Consider the following 16,993-nt stretch of genomic DNA (forward strand, 5'->3'; position numbering starts at 1 on the left):
TATGTGTTTGTCAGATTTCACTGGAACTGAGTGGGCTGTGTTTGTTGTGTAGAGATTATTCAGGCCCATAGTAAAAATGGTAGACAAATATTAAAACTTTGGGTTTAACTTTTACTTTAATATAATCACACAAATAAAAGTTAGTTACATTGATGTCTTATATTGTGTCTTTTTGTTTGCAATTTTAACCAGATCTGTTAATGAATTTCAGTAATGCTGTATACTCATATTCAGTTGGATCTCATATATTCAACATCTTTAGTTGTTCTGTTAATATTTATTACTTCATTCCAATTATCAGGCAGCAGTCTACTTCTTTCAGTACACTTACTGTATTTTTCATCCTATAGGACGCACCGGACCATAGGATGCACCGGACCATAGGAGGGGGAGAACAGGGAAAACTTTTTTTTCTTGTTTTCCCCCTCTAAAACAAGGTGCGTTCAAGGTGCATTCACCCGAGCTTGTGGGGCTGGCGGTGGGGGGAAGCACTGCGTTCCCCCACTGCCATCCTCAAAGATCCCTGAAGCCTTTGGAGCGCAGCGCCCCGCTGCCCTGCAGAGGCTTTGCGCGCAGCCATCTCTAAGCTAGAAGAGCTGTTCTGGCTTGGGAACAGCTCTTGCTAGCCTCTGCAGGACAGCAGGATAAAGGCACCCTGCTGCCCTGCAGAGGCTTTGCGCACAGCCATCCCCAAGCTAGAACAGCGAGACAGAGCACTCTGCAGTGTTCCATCTCCCTGTTCTGCCTTTGGGCTTAGCGGCACAGCCTGCATTCGCTCTATAGGACGCACACACATTTCCCCTTAATTTTTGGAGGGGAAAAAGTGTCCTACAGAGCAAAAAATACGGTATTTCTTGATAGAAGTAGGAACATATCAATATCTCTTACCCCCATATTTATCCAGGAAACAGCAGTAACATTGGGTTGAAACACTATTGCTGGTTGTTCGAGAGAGAGAGAGAGAATTTCAAGCCAAATCTTCCCCCAGTAGTCAAAATATATTTGTGTTCATGTTATCTATTTTGCATTGAGCTTATGGCAGTTCCACTGATGGCAGGATCTCACTCCACTCTCCTACATATGTTTTATAAGACTGACATAGGTGCTGTACTTTGAATGGAATTCAGTTTTTTTTTAAATAAAAAATTGTTGATGTGGTATAGAGCTTAAGTAATTTTGGAAAGCCACTCAATGTTGCTCGTGCGGAAGTCATATTAGCATATGCATATTTTTGTTATCTTTTTCAAAAACAAATACAAAGTCAATTATAAGGATCTCAATTATTAGTAAATGTATTCTAATTTCTCTTAATTAGATTATTTTTGCTGTTCAAATCAGACCTCAGGATAATTATGTATCATTTAGGGGTAAAAATGCAACCCAGTAACCAAGCACTGAAGGCCAAGATAGAGAAGATCTCTACAGCCACCATGTGCTTCCCTTTGATGCTTGTGCCTTAGGTATATAATGAAGGCACCAGGAGAGCCCTCCTGGGGAGAGCATTCCACAAACATGGAGCCACCACGCCTCCCTCCAGCTCATGACTTGCTAATCATGTTGCATAACTCCCAACTACCATTCTAAATGCTCCCTTCCCTAAACACAGATACTGTCTTTTAAACCATAATCCCATCTGGAGAAGGAGGAAACCCACATATGATTTTATGATTCTATAATTTGCAAATGAGATTTGCTATTTTTTAAAAGTCTGAAGTACATTATTCCACAAGACAAAATTAATTAGAAAGAGATGTAATATCATAATTTCATTGAACAGGAAAAAGAAGTGCTTATTTATGTATTTCTTCCAGGAAGCATCATAATTTAGATGCATAAAAATTATGTAATAAAAATTAATTGGCAAAAAAATAATAATCTGAAATTAGTAGATCATTACCAATTCCTCCTAAATAAGTGGTCTTTTATGTTCAAGTTAGGTTTCAGGATAATTATGTAACATTTAGGGGCAAAGATGCAACCCAGTAATCCAGCACTGGAGGCTAAGATGGAGAAGATCTCTACAGCCACCATGTGCTTCCCTTTGGTGCTCAAGTAAGAGGGCACAAAGGACAACCAAACACTGCAAAACACCAACATGCTGAAAGTGATGAACTTGGCTTCATTGAAACTGTCTGGCAACTTCCTGGCATGGAAAGCCATGGTGAAGCTCACAAAGGCCAGGAGACCCAGGTAACCAAGGACACAATAAAACATTGTGGCAGACCCCTCGTTACATTCAACTACAATTTCTTCAGTCAGAGAGTGAAAGTCAAAATCTGGGAATGGTGGAGTTGTGCATATCCATACAGCACAAATACTCATTTGAATAAAGGAGGAACCAAGAAGAATGAAATATGTAAATCTTTTCCCCACCCATCTTCTCATTGTGGAACCTGGCTTGGTGGCCACAAAAGCCAGAACCACAGTGATTGTTTTGGCCAATATGCATGAAATAGCCACTGAAAATATGATACCAAAAGCAGCTTGTCGTAAGTAGCATGTCACTGTGTGCGGCCACCCAATGAATAGGAAGGAGCAGAGGAAGCAGAGCAATAAGGAAATGAGGAGAGAATAGGTGAGTTCCCGATTGTTTGCTTTGACGATGGGAGTGTCTTGATGCTTAGTAAAGATTCCAAGTATGAAAGCTGTGATCAGAGAAAAACACAGAGCCAAGAAAGCTAAAGTGAGCCCTAAAGGTTCTGAGAAAGAAAGGAAATTAAAGGCCTTTTGAATGCATTGATCTTGGTCTTTGTTTGGAAATTTATTTTCTAGGCATTTGAAACAATTGTCCATATCTGAAAAAATGAAATAAAAGAGGCATTAATAGTCACAAGCATTTGACATTTCTTCTTCTTCTTTTCACCTTTATTGCCCAAGTGCAAAATGAAGTGAATGCATCCTTTTCCCATTTTTACTCTGTTGTTCAGATCTGTGTTTGTTTGTTTGTTTGTACATACATGAACTATAGGAAAGCAGAAAATATATATATTATGTAAGTGAAAATCAGTTAAATACCCTAGACATTTTATAAAATAAACTAAAAAACGTAGTGGGTATCTGTAATGTAGAATGCAATTTTGAGACAAAGACCAAGGCCACAGCCCTATACTCACTTACTTTGGAGTAGGTTCCTTTGAGTAAACATGTCTAGGATTACATCCCAAAAAGCTTGAGACTGGAGTTTGGGCTTTGTAAGCTAACACCACTTTGGGTTACTGACTGCTATTCTCTGCAGACCTGCTATGGGGCAATTGATATCGCTGTGCATAAATTGCTTTCACTAGTGCACAACTTGTATATTTTCTGTGTTCTGCAATAGCAACACTGAGACTAATTGGACATGGACAACCAGTGCTACCACCCCCTGGACTAGAGGTAAGTTAGAAGGCAAGCAGGTGGGGGCTGACTAAGGGCAAACTGAGGTTGGTAGGGTAGTACCCTATTTATTGTAATTTAGCAGACTCCACTGTTTGCAAAGTTGAAAAGAGGTGTTTGAAAGTGGTTGCAGAGTGCGGAACAAATGTTCAGTAAAAATAAAAACACATCCATTATCCAAACCTAGCTCACAGTGAAAAAGTAAATTAAATGCTGGAACTACAAACATTCTGAATGATAGTCAAGGGAAATGGAAAGTACTCTGACAATGTGAAAGAAAAACTTGAACCTCTTTTGCATGGGAATATATGAAATATAAGATGGAGTATCTTATACCACTGCACATGATGTCTCCTACCCTTTTGGTTTGAAATCATCCCATCTGGACATGGAGCACAGTCATAGCAACAAAATGGCTTCCCCTCCTTCTTTTCTCTCACATAGCCCATATGGCAGCGGTCATTACACAAAGCAAAGGGTGGCACCTATTCATAAAAAGATGATAATGGGGTTTTAAGCTTTTAAATAAAGCAATCAACAACAATGTTTCTGGCCTTGAGAAGCGGTGTTGGGGCTGATGGGAAGAAATCATGAATGAGACAGTAGGCAAATGGGCAGAATCCTGGAAAATTATTGATTGGAAAAGTAACTAATACTAAAAATAGTGGTGTCATTTCGGGTAAAAGTGTGTGGAATTTCCCCCCTAGATTCCCCAGAAAAGGGATGCAAAAGACTTCAAGTTTCCTTTAGTCTACATATTTACATTATTTACAACAAGGCCAAAATTATAAATACTTCATTGTATTCATAGTATAAATAGAAACTGGTGTTCCAATTATCATAACATTTGTTAAGATCTAACCAAGTGATAGCAAAGAGTCCTGATTAGGGATGATGAATAAATTTAATTTGCATTGAAAAGTTCATTTCTCACACAGCAGTCCTTAAGCATTTGCACTTTTCTGAATTTTGCAATGCAGTTTCACAGGCCATGACTTACGTACAAAAAAACATATACCAATGTAAATTCTGCATATAAATGCTACATTAGTGAAAATAACATTAAAGTGCATTGCATTTGGCATTTGTTTCCAAAATATTTATATTGGCAAGAATGCACATATGCATATTAATACAAATTTGCTTATAAACTTTTCCTGAGAATTCTTTTTAAAGCAAACTGAATGAAAATGAGAATTGAACTCAAGATTGGAGATATTGAGAAAAAACAAAATTGCCATATTTGTTCATCCCTATTCCTGATTCAGGATGTATTCCAAAGGTGTGATGGGGAGCACCAAAGTTCAAGATGCACAAACAGGAAGATTCAATCCCCACTGAGATGACTCTCAGGCAGAAAAAAACTGGGTAAGATATATTCCTGTGACCTTCAAAGACTACTTCCAGTTAAACCAGATAGCCTGACTCAATATTCAACAGAGTTGTGCTACTATGTAGCAATAGTAACTATTCTGGATGAATTTGGCACTTTATTGCACCACTCCTACAGTTTGTATTGTGTTATATAAGTTTAGAGGGTCAAGGAGGTGTATAAGCTTTGAAACTTTAAATATATTTATTATTTTAAAAGGATAAAAGGCTGTAAAATATTTTTGAAGCATAGAGATATAGTCATCAGAAGACCAAGACGGCAGCTGTGAGGCTGATTAGCTTTTTAGGGTAATTTGCAATCCTGACCTCATAACATTTTACAATGTTGCTTGCTAGGGGTTATCAGAGCATATAAATAACCTTGCCCTCTGCAGAAAAAAGAAAAACTGGCTAGCAGTCAGGCCCTGTGGTGGTTTCGGGTCACATCACGAGTCAATGGTTTAAGCCATGACTGCTTTAAAGTGGTATGATACTGTTCTAAATGTATAGTGCAGATGAGATCTCAATTCAAGGAAACTAACTCCTGAATTGCAGCTTTATTTCACAGAGTGCTTACTTTTTTCGTTTTTAGTAAACGTACAAATATTTGGAACTCTTATATTTGTGTAGAACCAAGCAATTTTCAAATTCTACTTCATAAACATTTGGTGGCATAATCATCTGCTAGCTTTGAGTCCTATGGAATGTAGTTTGTTTTTTCAGTGTAGCAAAATTTTAGAATGCTTTACTATACAATAATGTATCTTAGAATCCACATTTTTAAAACACAGGTCCTTCTTTTTTTAAAGAAAATGGTAGTCCAGTCTCACCTGATTAAGAACACTGTTCCACATGATGTCCTCCTTATTCAATTTAAATTCTTGGTTTTGTGATGCCTGTGGATTCATTCTTCCTACTTTCAGTCGCAAGAAGGATTGGTTTGGGAAAGTAACCCAGTTCATAATATCAAATCCAGCTGCCAGTTCACGATTCTCATCAAATGAAACTGTATCACCAACACTGTTGTTAAATGAGATGCTCCTCAGGAAATAGTGAAGCTATGCAGAATGAATAAAAAGCAGACTTTACTGAACGACAAAAAAGGGACAGCACAAGAATATATTTTTCTTGCTATGGTGGGGAAGAGGACTATAAAAATCACTCAATGGAATTTTCAAAGTAAATAAATACATAATGGTGCATCTGTGGCCACTGCTAGCAAGGCAAGAAAAGAAAAGAAAATTGGCCACAGATGTACCATTATGGGGATAATGAAATTTCTTCTTTAAACTAGGTTTCAGAAAAGGGGTGTGTCTACACTACAATTTTCAGAAACATATAGAAAATATATATTTCTATATTTATTATTAAAGTATTTTTATGCTACCTTTCAAGGAAAACATAATTGATAAATACACAAACACAGTAGTTGAAATAAAATATGCTCAAGAAAACAAAAAACAAGCAAGCTGGAAGAGGTAGCAGTTTTAAACAGAGGTGAATATTGTGTGCTGGTTTTATTCTGTTGATGTATTCCAGCCGACCAAGTGGTTGTTCTGGGTGTGAAATCTCACCCGCCAAGACCTAAGATTTTTATGATCTAGTTTACTTCTCTTTGCCACGGCTCTGTGTTTTGACATGAATGAGTACATCCTATGCAAAGAATGTGCTATGGCATGAACTGCATTGTAGATGCTGTAGCTTTGGCCAGTCATGCTAATTTCAAACAGGGTCCCAGGGAGGCTCTCCAGCTTCTCCAGGCCAGTGCAGCTGTCCATCCTTTCCTCGTGCTCATTAGAAGCAGAAAAGAAGCAGTTGAAAGCCTTCTCCCAGAAGATCCTGATAAAACCATCTGCATTTGCAGTGTTAGGATTCAATGTCTTCAGGAAGCTTGTGAAAGTCTGCATTTCATTTGAGTGGATTGCAAAAGACAATGTCCCATCAAAGACCTGTATATCAAAATCTTTGTGCAGTATTTCTGGCGAAAAATTCCATTGTGCTGTCATAATCCACACCTTTCCTATTGAAGTGTCTCTAATACCTTCTAATAAGGAAAATAAATATATAATCCATATCAAAGCTGCAATGGTCTTAGGTTCTGCACATACAATCAGTACTTTGACTTCTGAAGTGATGAAGCGAACATATGTGCTCCGAATGATGTCTAATGAACTGAAATTCTCTATAGCTTGAGATAAGGATGGCATTTTTTGATGGAAGGCTGTACAGATTCCATGCTGAGAGAGCAATGGGATCAAGATCTCCATAAATGTTTCTCCACTCTCATCATCTGTTGCAATAATCCCCACCCATATCCACTGGAAATGTAGAAGTAGTTGTGCAATTCCTTTGTACTGATAGATTTCTTTGGGAACCATTCGGTAGAGGGAAGGAAGCTGGGCTTTAATGCTCCTCACGGGAGCTAGTACGCAGTAGGCCACCTAAGGGGAAATAGGATTAGTTTCAACATGATGATCAGAAGTCAAACTAAACTGCCAAGATTTATTCAAAATTTCTGAAGGCAGGAAAATTTTCCAAAATAGAAATATTCTTCGGTATTTATATTTGTTCTCATAATATAAGAAGTGAAAATGTAAAAAGCTTTCTTCCAATTTTTGCATACTGATATACTTTTGCCATTACTAAAATCCATCTTCTTTTTATTTTATCAAAATATCAGATAGGAAATATTTATTTTGAATTATGTTGATCCCTTTGCAACCTGTGCAAAATGTATGTTGCCTTACTTTGTGTGTGTTGTGATAATTTTTTTGTTGTTATTTTATTAGTACCCCGCCCATCTGACTGGGTTGCCCCTGCCACTCAGACATTTCCCCAAGCGACAAAATAAATTTCGGATTAATATTTATATTTTTTCTCTTATTGGCCTGCAGAACTACAACACCAAAAGTTATATGAAACCCTCCATTAGATATTTTGTTTTTGGAGGAAGGTTGCAGATACATAATTAAATGTTGATCATTTCTCTCTGCATAATTCTTTCCTACCTTGGACAAAATATGTATGGTTTGAGGCATCCATATTAGAAACATGCATACAGCAAATCAATTGGTTATAAAAAAAAGAATCACTCCTTCATAATCTTTGCAGATCATAAGATCAAAACATCTTAGAAATTATTTCCACTTCTGGATATGCTGCTGCAATCAAAATGAAAGAAATGTATAGCTCCTTGCTCAACATATACGTACACGATGAAAAGAAGTATAAATGATTTTTATTTTCTACTTCATAGATGCTGTGATAAAATATAAGCAAAGACTTGGGCTTTGGAATCATTTATACGTTTTGCCCATGCAATATTTTTCTCACTCATAAAAGAAGAGTGTAATAGAAATAAAGTTTAGAAAATGCCAGGGAAGGCCTACTATATTAGATTCAAAAAAGCTTCATTGCACACACACTCAGCCTACCTGTGCAATCTTGTAGATGTCTAAGATAGTAGCCATGTGAAGGGTGATGTCAGAGTCTTGTCCCCCAATAACAGCCATCATATTCTTTTTCCTGTCACATATGAAGTTAGGGACAATTCTTTCTGTGCTGGACAGAAGCTTCAAGGTGTTCTGATGAGTCATCCTTTCATTTGTGTAGCTATCATAGATGTGGAACCCCAAGCTGACATTTGGTAGGATCTTTGGATTCTCATTGATCTCTTTCACAGCAAATGCCAAGGATAGGACATGCTGATAGTTCTTCAGTGTAGCACTAAATTAAAAATTGCATCTTGCGTAAGACAGATATCTAACCCTCAACCCTTCATGTTATCACCTGTCTGTGAGAATTACCTTGCTTATATCATTTTTGCAGCAAACATAATTAGGTCTTAAATTGCCATATTTTCAAATCTACAAGAAAAATAAGTATTTATTGATAATGTAGATAAACCTTCTGGAAGTTGTCATTATGATATGGCATAAGTTCTACTTACATCTGATACAAGATGTGCAGTTGAACAATTTATCTAATACTGGAACATGCTGCCAAGGCATCTGCTATGGCAAGAAAACATGCATCAGTGGAGCAAACAAAATGAGGCAATCATGGGTGGGTCAGAGAGGAACAACAACTTGAAGCCAAACCTGCAGTCCATAGAAGTAATGTCCTTCACACTGAGGTCAGAGAGGGTGTTTGTGTGTGTGTGTGTGTGTGTGTGTGTGTGTGTGTCTGTGTGTGTCTGTTTTATTTTAAAAAAGCTATTCTAGCAATGATGATTGAGTATATAATATGTTCAGTATCCAGGCACTACTAGTATATAAATACAGAACATAGAGTGTGTGCTGCAGTTGACAAGATGATGAGGAAAAACAATATTGGGGTATGTCATGCTGGCCACAGGTTGCTCACATTAAGTAGCCAAGCTCAGTCTGTCTTTTCTTTGTTTTGTGTGCACTACTCCTAATTCCCAGGCTTTATTGGTGCAAAAATGTGAGTCCTGGCTGCCAGTTGAAACCTTTGTTTCAAAAAAAGGGGGGAATGATTAAAGAACCCAGATCCCCCACTGTGTGCTGCTCTGAGGCAATGTGCAGCAAAAGTGCTTTCCACTCATATGTGGAAAAGCAAACTGGTGCAAATGAATACCAGTAATATAGTGTAGATGGGATATCATATACACCTTTGAATAATCCATTCATATTAACTGCAGGTACTTGTATGGCTTCTTTAGATTGTATATGACTTAATCTTGTGTCTATTTGGGCAGGTGGGTGGGGGAGAGTCCTTACAGAAGCTGATCTGCAAACTTTGTTTTAGGGTGTTCACTAAAAGATATTTCATCCATCACACAGCCAAGCTGAGAAGTCATCTCTCCAATAAGTACATCCCCTTTCTGATAATATTCGTAGGGGAGCTGGAAGAGATCAGTCATAATACACATAACAGTGTCTTCCTTTCCATCAGCTGAGGGCAGCTGCAGCCACAGAAAGAGGAATAGTAACCACATAAGCATTTTCTCTTAGGGTAAATATCGACCAAGAATTGTGTTTTTTGTCTGCTATGAACCTTCCACTATGTTGTCACAGTCTTTCTTCTGTGGCTCCAGATTCTTTTGACAAGGTGAACTTGTCAATTAGACTGGCATAGTTCTTTCTGTCATCGAGCTTTGTACAAAGGTATACTCTATATGGGTTTCAGATTGTTTTTGATTATCACTGTAGCATGACAAATCCATGGGGAGTTTGCTAAAGTACAGGAGGAGTCATAGTAATTTAGTATAAATGACAGGGTCCAATGTAATTTTTCCAGAGTACTTTCCTATACAAACATAATTTTCAGGAACAGTAGACAAGTTATCACATCTCAGTGTACCATATGTGGGACAAATGTTGCATGTGCACTCAGTAGGGATATGAGACAAAAGTGACAAGAGATGACTAGGGCCCATGGGATAGAAGTAGGACAGGGTACTGTCTATTTAGGATATGAATTTCCCCAAAGGAGTGCAGGCATTCTCCTGGGGTTTGTGCTCCTTTGTACAATTGAAGATGTGGCAGAGACTGTTGTAACTTTAAGAAATATAATTTAGTCAGATATTTACACCTTCAATCTGCATGGAGTCCTAATTTTACAGCATGGTAGTTTCAAGAGGAACTTGTTCCCCACAGCAGTGTATCATTGGAGTGCAAGGTATCTCTCCCAGCCAACCTTCAGGCACCCTGCCCAAGATAGATCTCCCCCTTTGGTCTCCCCTTCTTCTTCCCAGTACACTATGAGGTTGAGATAAAACTGCTGTTGGTTTCAAGCCAAATGAAAAACTTAAACTAGTATGAGAACATCCATGATACTTGAGATCAAGTTATTAATTTTCCTGTAAAGGCTTATTCTGTATTCAGTCTTCCAGTGAGCATATGATCAATGTGACCAATTGGTGTTCAGGGTGTGTCACAAAGTGAAAAGGTCAAATCTGAAATTAGGGGGTTCAAATATGTGAATGACAGTTACGGATTTAATTGTAACAAATATAATTCTTCAACATTCTTACCACAATCAAGTAGGTCATTCTATGGAGCTTTAGCACCTGAGATGTACAATATGGGGCCAGGGATGGGGAAAAGATTATTGTTAATTGAGAAATGCCTAGAAAAAGAAAGTTTTTCCAGAAGTTTCAAGTAGTTAGTGGGGGGCAGGGATGACATTCTGTGCTGTCTGAGGATCGAATAAAGCAAAGCAGAGTATGTAGAGTAAGAGAGATGTAAAATGTTTTCCATGCCTGGAAAATAATATCAGATCTCACTTTAAGTTAGTGAGACAAGTAACATGAGATCTCAAAAGAGCTCAGAGAGAGAAGTGCAAAAGCATAGAGGAACTCCAGGACAGAGGCAAACAGCCTGCTTATTTGGAATAGAAGTTTCTTGTATATTGATGCATTGTAGCAATCAGGCACAAATAAATATTTATGTATTCATTACATTTACAAACTAACATAACTTTTAAAAATTACAAAAACTCTCTTGCATTGCATATCCTTAAATCAATATTTTATTATAAAAGATAGAAACTTTGTCACAGTACATTCACTTTCCAACAGGTTCACTATCATTCACTATACTCACGAAAGAAGTAGGTCCTGCCAAAATGATTTTTGGCCATGTGGCAGTCCAGTATTCTGACCCTCATGGTTTGCAAATACAATACAAGGCCATCACATTTCTACAAAATTCAGCTATCATAGGTAGTTGAGGGGACACATGAGGTTCTGCCTCAGTGGAAGTCACATAAATGACTACTCAATGGGGGAACATCTACACCCATCATAGATAAACTTTTCATGACAGATACAGTTTCAGAAGCCCAAATAAATAGGAGAATGAAGAAAGCACTGAATCATAGAAGTAAATAGTTTTGCACCACATTCTAAACACCTAGCCCTAGCTAAGTGTGAGGAAAATAGTATTTGGGGAAAACAAAGGAGTAAATTACATATTTTAGTAATATTATTATTTAATAAATACCACCATTTTAAGATAATATAGAATTTAAAAATGATTAGATTCTTAATATTTTCTCCAATTTAACTGGTCCTTAGTGTTCAAATGAGGCCTCAGAATTATTATGTAGCATTTAGGGGCAAATATGCAACCCAGCAACCCAGCACTGGAGGTCAAGATAGAGAAGATCTCCACAGCCACCATGTATTTCCCCTTTGTGCTCAGGTAAGAGGGCACAAAGGACAACCAAACGCTACAAAACACCAACATGCTGAAAGTGATGAACTTGGCCTCATTGAAGCTGTCTGGCAACTTCCTGGCCAGAAATGCCACAGTGAAGCTGACTGTGGCCAGAAATCCCAAGTACCCCAAGACACAATAGAACATAAAAACTGAACCTTCATTGCATTCTGCTATTATTTCTTCTGCCAGGCAGTGCATATCAAAATTTGGGAAGGGAGGAGCAGTACTTAGCCATACAGTACAAATACAGACTTGAACAAAGGAGCAACCAAAGAGAATGAAGTGGGAAATTTGTTTCCCAACCCATTTCAACATCCTGGATCCTGGTTTGGTGACTGCAAATGCTAAAACCACCGTGATAGTTTTTGCCAATATGCTTGAAAGAGCCACGGTGAAGATGACTCCAAAAACTGTTTGTCTTAAATAGCAGGTCACTGTGTGAGGCCAGCCAAGGAATAGGAAGCAGCAGAGGAAGCAGAACAATAGGCAGATGAGCAGAGCATAGGTGAGGTCCCGATTGTTGGCCTTGACAATGGGAGTGTCTTGATACTTAGTGAAGACTCTGAGCACAAAAGCAGTGATCAAAGAAAAAGACAGAGCCAAGAGAGATAAAGTGATACCGAAAGGTTCTGAGAAAGAGAGGAAATTCAGGAGCCTAGGGATGCATTGATCTTGTGCCTTGTTTGGAAAGCGATCTTCTGGGCACTTGAAGCAAGTAATCATGTCTGAAATAAACAAGCAAATAAATTAAACTAATTTTTGGAGTTATACAAAATGTGTTGTGAACTGAGTTGCTGCTGTGGAAAATGGTGGCAATACATCTCTTACCATTTTTGTCTGAAATCATCCCTTCTGGACATGGAGCACAATCATAGCAACAAAATGGCTTGCCCTCTTTCTTTTTTCTGCTGTAGCCAGGATGGCAGTGGTCATTACACCTGGCAAGGGGCAGTGCCTATTCATAAAAAGAGAATTATTTTGTCTCATTTGTCCTGTAAATTATTTTACTAATTTGTTTCGTAAAGAAAACAGCCAAGGATGCCCCATAGATCCCAATTTTATGTGTGTTCTAAATTCATACCTAGCTACTCCAAGGTTCAAGGTGAACAGCACTAATACTAGACTCCAATTTCTTCCAATATATCATCTCCATCTTGTAAGAGGTAACTATGTTTGTGTCCATGTATTCATTCCCAGTTTGAAAACATTTTCCCATGTTGTTAAATGAAGAAGGAGTTATCATTCCCTTGATAGTAATCTAAATGCTTAAGATTTCTTTAGCAACAAGTTCAAAACTGGTCTTCTTCCACGGGGGAGATGGGGATGGACAGACTGTTGAATGGTGGGTTTATTTTGAAATTTAAGGGGCTGTTTCTTGTCCCATGCATAATAATACAGATCTCTGCTCCACCCCCTCCCTTCATACACTAGGACAAGTATCTGAGATTATGGGTCACGGCTTCTATACATGAGCACCCAAGTTTCTCGGAACTAGTGGAGTGTAGACATTTATATGTAGGTATATATGCATGTAATCCCACCTGATTAAATGCACTGTGCCATGTGATGGCCTTCTCGTTCACTCTGAATTCTTGACCCGGTGATGCCCATGGGTCCATCATTCCTACTTTCACCTTGAAAAAGGAGTGATTTGGGAAAATCAACCAATTTACAATATCGTATCCAGATGCTAATTCACCATTCTCATCAAAAGAAACGGTATCACCCCCACTGTTGTTGAATGAGATGCTTTTCAGGAAAAGGTTAAGCTAAATTGGAAGAATTAAACATAGGTTTTGCAAAAAGATGAAAATGGAAAACATATTTTCCTATTTTGAAAGAGGAAAACAATCATTTCATAATGATCACAGTAAAGAAGAGTCAAAAACAATACATACGGCAGAATATTTTGTTTACAATAATAGTGGCCACCGCTAGGAAGAAAATGATGTTGCAGTTATAGTAGAAACTATGTTTCTTCTATGGTGCAGAAACTAATGTACCAAAGTTGGGCAGTAGACCGTAAAGATGCGGTGGGACAAGCACACAAAGTGCAGAGCATTGACTGTAACTACTAACTTCTGGCTATCCAATCCTTGTCTTAGCAGAAAATCCTCTGAGTACTACTCAGTAGGAATAGTCAAAGAAACATGAAAAGAAAGAAACATAGACAGCTTTACGTGATTATTAGATAAATCTATGGGCTGTCATTGGCTTTTATTCACAATGGCTGAATATTACAAGAATGCTGCTGTTGAGTGTCAACACCTTGGATAGCAAATGGAAGAGTGTTATGTCCTGCTTAAGTCCTGTTTGTTGGCTTCTCATAGGTATCTGCCCACTATTTCAACAGAACACTAGGCTAGATGGCTCTTGGTTCCAACCCACGGGAATCTATGGCCTTTTAAACTGTGGGAGGGATATTTCATTTGTTTGTTACCATGCTATGTATTTTTGTGTGACAAGAAGGTGGCTTTGAATGTCCAATCTCACCTGCCAAGGTTGCAAATTTTGAGGATCTAGTCTTCCATTGACCATTGCTCCATGTTTTATCCTGAATAGATTTAACCTATGTAAGGTATATGCTATGGCCTGGGCTGCATTATAGATGCTGTAACTTTGGCCTGTCATGCTCATTTCAAACAAAGTTCCAGGGAGGCTCTTGAGATTCTCTTGTCCAGTACAAGAATGAGCCTCTTCCCTGTGCTCATTAGAATCAGGAAATAAGCAGTTGAATGCCTGTTGCCAGAAGATTCTGATAAAACCATCTCCAGTGGCAGAATCAGGATGTAGGTTCTGCAGGAATTGTGTAAACCCCAGAACTTCCTTGGAGTATATTACAAAAGACAAGGCACCATCAAAGACTTGGATATCAGAAGCCCTGTGCATAGTTTCTAATGAGAAATCCCAGTGGGCAGTCATAATCCACACTTTACCCATAGAATTTTCAATGGCACCTTCTAATAATGAAAAGAAATATATCATCCATATTAAAGCTGTCATGGTCTGTGGTTCTGCACATACAACCAATACTTTGATTTTTGAGATGGTCATAGAAAAGGACTTGGCCCGGAATAGTCCCAATGAACCCAAGTTCTCTGCAGTTTGAGATATGGAGGGTGTTTTTTCAGTGAAGGCTGTACAGATACCATGTTGGGAAAGCATTGGCATCAAGGTTTGCACAAAAATTTCCCCATTGTCATCACCTGATACAATAATCCCTACCCATATCCAGTGGAAATGCAGAAGTAGGTAGACAATCCCTTTATATTGATATGCTTCATTGGGGACCATCCGATAGAAAGAAGGGAACTGGGGTCCAAGTCTCATCACTGGAGCTAATACACAACTAGCAATCTGAGAGTAGGGGAAAACAGCAGTTCAGAATTAATTCCAAATAGCATTTATTTATATTTTATTCTAAGTAGACCACCTAATATTCAGAAAAACTTTTATTTTATTTTATTTTATTTTATTTTAGAGAAGTTATACACCACTTGACTGTAAAAACAAATATTCGAAGTGATTTATAGGAAAGATAAAACAATTAAAGTATTGACAAAATGAATTAACACCAATAAATTAAACCACCATATACTAAAAATGGAATAAACCATACACCAACATTCTAATATCTGTGTAACCATGTCTAAGGCGATCGTACCCCAGAGGGTGTTATCTGCTGCCCTGTCCCCCTTGCTAACAGCCAGGGGGACAGATTTGTAGACTGTTCAGGCCTAAAGAGGAAGTATGCATGATACTCCTGTATCACATGCATGCTTGTGCGTTAGGTGGTCTGCCCTAGCTAATGGTTCTTCTTCAGTCAGGAGCACCTCCCCCTCCCCCCATCTCTGTTGGGTTTGTTGGTTGCTTTGCAGGCAAGTAGGAATTTTGGGATGACCCACCTTGTTTGTAGGTTATTTTTTTCCCCACCTACACCTGAGCTGCTCTTGTAGCCTTGTTCCCTTTGCAGAACCAAGGATCCAGGTTCCCTCTCAACAGCAGAGTTACAGATTGGACTTTCTATGAAACTGCCTACGGGTGAGTAGACCAGGACAGCTTTTGTAGAAAAGGTTAGGATTAGTCCAGTTTTAGAGCCACAGTGCTGTGGTTTATTTCCCTGTGGGTTTAATTTGACTGCTGAGATGCCTGTGATTGCCAGTCTCAGGATTTAAGAACCTCTGTGTGCCCAGATGCTTGACAGTCAGTTTACTGGAATTGTTTAGGACTGGAGTGGTAAGTGACCAGCACACTCTTCTGATGTCTTGGGGAGACTCAGCGAGAGTGTGAGCTGCTTCAACACTCTGAGTAACTCATAAGGGAAGCTCAAAAAGGAATTCCTTTAGTGACTCCCAAGTCCCCTCCCATCTTGGCTGTAGGAGTAAGTGGGAGACTGGTGACAGTAATTACTGGAGGGTAAGACTCATTTGCAGCACTGCAATGTTGTGTTGCAGTTGGACTATGAAGGGAGTGTGAGAGGTTCTCTTAGGTAACCTTCCTGTACCACACAGGGTGTAAAGCTTGCTCATAGCATCGGTTTGTGTTTGTGATCTGTGTTTGTAATTTGTTTTACAGTGATTTTAAAATTGTGTTTTAATGTTACAATCCACCCTGGGACCTTAGGTTGAAGGGTGAGTAAATAACAACAAGAAGAATTGATAAGTGGGGTGCCTTGCTGCCTGGATTCTGTCCTGCACCCTGATAGAAAACAAACCTGATGTGAATTGTGTTTTTTCAGTCATATCAGACTCTTGGGCATGTGTGCTGAATTTGACATTATGCATACATTATCATACTGAGGTGGGCACCTAAACAACATAACCCTATGCATTATTCACATGGAGGTTTATGCATACTCTTGCATCAACTTTGCAGATCATAAAGAGGAACAAAACACTTTAGAGAATATTGGCATTTTCAAACATCATACTGACCTCAAGATAAAACAATGCATAGTGCCTTGCTCCATGTGCATATCACACAGAGAAGTGTTAAAAGTGAATTATTATCCCCAACATGGATAGCTTTTTGACAAATTAGTAAAACCTAACATTTCACTT

The sequence above is a fragment of the Podarcis melisellensis genome, assembly GCF_964234715.1.
Source record: "Podarcis melisellensis genome assembly, chromosome: 13".
NCBI lineage: Eukaryota > Metazoa > Chordata > Lepidosauria > Squamata > Lacertidae > Podarcis > Podarcis melisellensis.